At 32.3% G+C, this 4,046-nt stretch overlaps 1 long non-coding RNA gene across 1 annotated transcript; it reads left to right on the top strand.

Annotated features, from left to right (window-relative positions):
* The first annotated feature begins 1,248 nt into the window (after nt 1–1,248).
* Nucleotides 1,249–2,078, top strand: LOC108737960. The gene is made up of 2 exons (XR_001937923.1): nt 1,249–1,486; nt 1,542–2,078. It is a non-coding gene; the product is annotated as an uncharacterized LOC108737960 (long non-coding RNA).
* Nucleotides 2,079–4,046: the final 1,968 nt, after the last annotated feature.

Below are 4,046 nucleotides of genomic sequence, written 5' to 3'. Positions count from 1 at the left end.
GTAAAACGTATTAAATCGCCACAACACAAACATATCTAAAAATTCCAAAGTGTGAAATGGTATCGTATCATTGTTGTGCTATTGAATAGAAATATTTATCGGAAATTAACGTTGTACAGAGCATCATTACTGATGAGTACCAAAGAAAACTGTGGAAGAATGGCAAAACGTTTGGGATAACAGGTAGTGAAAGTAAAAACAGAAAATAGCGTTCAAGAACCTCTACGTTAATATAACAATTTCTGCATTACGTTTAAATTTCCACATGATGGCACTTTTAAGTTGCTTTAAGTATGGTATTAAATAAGCACGTCCATACTATGTAATTGTACAATTTATAATTTTATTATCATGTGCAATTACATGGACATAATACGTGAAGTAATGCAAAGAACAGTTATCAAAAACAGCGTGTTTCTTTCAATTTCTACGTATGCAGCGGCTTTCGATTGCCACTATGCGTATAATTAAGGTTTTTGAAAATATGAAATATACAAATCATGTATAAAATTGAATTCGTTACAATCACAGGATTGTATGCACCTTTGAAAGCAGAGTGAATTGAGAATGGAGAAACCCCGCAGTACACAACTAGTATTGATGTAAACCCTCCAAATTAATGAAGAATGTATCTACACTGAAGATAAATATGTATGAAATTTTGTTATAGTAAATAAAAATATTCCCGAAGTAGATATAATAAGAAATTTCGTGGAGGGAATTGCAAATGAAAGAAGTTGTNAGACCCTTCTACATTGAGCTCCTTCCTTTCTGATAATTCATAGTTTCGCTTTTTCAGCGCGGGTGTCCACCTAACTCATCCCAGGTGGGCCATCAATTCCCAGTTCCGCCCAATGTTTCTTTCCTACATCCATTCCCCTTCCCGCTCTCAACCCTTTACCACTGAAACGCGTAAGACAAAATTAGTCAACAAAGTGAACCCAATAATTTTCATTATTTTTAAATATTTCAGTCACCGATCATCGCCACCCCCCAACGAACAAAAGAAACAATGCGTTCTTTTATAAAAAAGGAAAATTGCATTTTTCTCTTTAACATGTACATTACGAAAAACAATAAGTAACTAACACATTTAAAGTGCGCGACTTTTTTATTTAGTTTTGACTAAACCTGTTGGGGGGCGCGCAAATCAGTCGAGTTGAACATCTATTACCCTTTGTATATCTATTATCTATGGCCTATACATTTATTGGCTGAATGGGCTGCAACTTGAAGATCAATGTTTTTGCAGTGTTTCTATCAGGTGCAGTTCGTACCAAGTAGCCTTTTTGTTTGTAAAAGTTTTGTGAAATAAGTAGGAAAATAAATTTAGTGTTAATAGACAATTACAGCAGTTTATAATCACTAATGCGATTACAAAATTTCTGGAGACAATAGGAGATTACCTAATAGTAGCCCTTAAATTTTTATTAAGTAATGTGGGCGTGTATTTGTAATCAAGGAATATAGAAATTCCAGACTGATGGTGAAATTTAAAGTATTGGGTTGAAAGCAAGGTTAATGACATTTATTTTTTTCAGATAGCAGCAATACTAGACAAAATTTGTTTATTATCTAGCAGCACATTGTGCTGTTAAGTATGAAGGAATTTATCTTGACAAGTTCAAGATGTGACAAATACCAAAGCAATGAACTGCAGTAAGTAGCATAAAAAGTAAATATGATTTCAGAACATCTTCAGTTTTCTATCTGGCTTTATTTAATAAAGAGTCATGTTTTCTATTGTGATGAATGATTCTCAAAACAAGGGTTGTTTCTTGTTTGGTAGCTAGTAATCATTTGGTGTTAAGGATGGTAGTTACACTGATTTAGCTACCGTTGAGATTTGATAGTGGTTGGTGGTCCTGAGGTTAAAACTAATATTAACCAAAAAGGATCGACATAAATATCCACCGCTGAAACATTTCTATTAATGTTTTCCTCAAAAGGTGGTGTAATGACTTGCTTCAATCAAATTGGTTCTGCATCTTTTGCCAATATTTCCTGTTTTGTGATAATTGATTATCAGTCATAAGGTTAAAACTAATCTTAACCTAAGACAAAAGTACATATACATACACCGCTGAAACATTTCTATTAATGTTTTCCACAAAAGGTGGTGTAATGACTTGCTTCAATTAAATTGGTTCTGCATCTTTTGCCAATATTTCCTGTTTTTTGATAATTGATTATCAGTCATAAGGTTAAAACTAATCTTAACCTAAGACAAAGGTTCACATACATAATGTTATTTCTAAGAAGTTTCTTGTGATGCTTTTTGGATGTCATTTTATGTTGTAAATAACTGTCGTAGTACAGCTAATTTATTTTTGGAAGAACATTCCACCACATCTATAAAGTGAAACCTATAATATTTATTATATACTTGCTTTATTTTAGTGATTTTGTAAAATCATACTTTTGCAATTATTAATAAATCTGCTGTGAATGGTATGTTGTTGCTCAAGAAAAAGCCTATATATATGAATACGACCTAAGTAGGTTAGCTAAGCATACGACCTAATTAGGTTATTTCAGCAGTCAACAAATATCTGTATATATATATATCTTGCCACCCTTCCCCTAGAAATATTCGATAAAATTTTGGTTAGCACCATCGCTAAGCATGCATACGACCTAATTAGGTTATTTCAGCGCCCATCAAATATGTGTATATATATTTATATCTTGCCACCCTTCCCCCAGAAATATTCGTTAAAAATTTTGGTTAGCACCATCGCTAAGCTTGAATACGACCTAATTAGGTTATTTCAGCGCCCAACAAATATGTTTATATATATATCTTGCCACCCTTCCCCCAGAAATATTCGATAAATATTNTTCGTAAAGGTAACTACTGCTCTTCATCTAAACCACTTTTAAGCTTAAAAAATCTATTCCAGTTTCTGTTCTGCCCTTGTAAAAGTGGTATGATTTTAGGTATCATAATTCCACTTGATAAAATCAGTCTTTACCCTTTCTATTTCTCATTCCCTAAAATCTGCGAAATGCTCTTTAAATTTAAAAATTACCTCATCAGTGTACTTCAATTGGTCACAAAAGTTGCATCTTTCGAAATTTTCCATTTCTCTTTGCAATTCGAAAAAAAAAAAAAACAATAGTTCTTTTCTAGTGACGCGACGTTTTGAACAATTTCAGTTCACTTTTCAACCCATTTACATGTCCATATGAGTTGGAGCTTGTGTCATACCGGTTAAAAATGCAAGCTCAGCAAAAAATGCAGAATCTTGCATTTTAGTTAGCACATAAGTTGTCAGATTTTAGTTAATTTTTGAATACGGGAATTTCCGTAAAACAATAATAGCTGCAAGCACTGACCAGCACTTAATAATGTAATTTCTGAGTCTAATAGAAAATTTCTATAGGTTGCATCAATTTCATTTGAAAAATCGTGAAATTTACCACGAGTCAAAGCTTTTTGTTTTGTACTCTAACTAGATTTACTATTTTATGTAATAAAAACTTTTGTTGCATTGATTTTGCGCTAAATTTTTCCGCAAAATGCTTTTTGGTGTATTATGTAGTGGACTAATGGGCATTTGAAGAATTCTCTTTTAGTTATTGAAGAGGCAATTGGATGAATTCGTTATGTTAGAAATATTAAATGTATCACAAAGTAAATTTTACTTTGATTATCTGTGAATTTCTCGTCAGTGAAACCTGAGATTTTTTTGTATGTTTCTGAATACCTCTGTCTTGATAGATACGAAATAATGTTCTTATGGTTCCTAGTTTTTGCTGAAAAAAATGTCCTTCCATGCAACACATGTTATAATAAATGTACAATAGAGTGAAAGAAAAGTGCTTTAATTTGATCCTCTTTATCTTTATAAAACCAACCATATTTTTCGTCAATATATGGTAGCTGAATACGAAAGTTGTTTTTTTTCTTTTTCTGATGTTTTTCACCATCTTCTCTGTGTTCACTCGTTTCAGCTCACAGTTGGGATTCTTTCACGATTTGGTATTTTTCAAGAGACGTACCTTTTTGAAAGGTTGTCATACGTTTCTTTGTACAAATACAA

This window comes from Agrilus planipennis, unplaced genomic scaffold (assembly GCF_000699045.2).
Source record: "Agrilus planipennis isolate EAB-ADULT unplaced genomic scaffold, Apla_2.0 scaffold152, whole genome shotgun sequence".
In the NCBI taxonomy this organism is placed as follows: domain Eukaryota; kingdom Metazoa; phylum Arthropoda; class Insecta; order Coleoptera; family Buprestidae; genus Agrilus; species Agrilus planipennis.
This window is presented reverse-complemented; position numbering and strand designations above follow the sequence as displayed.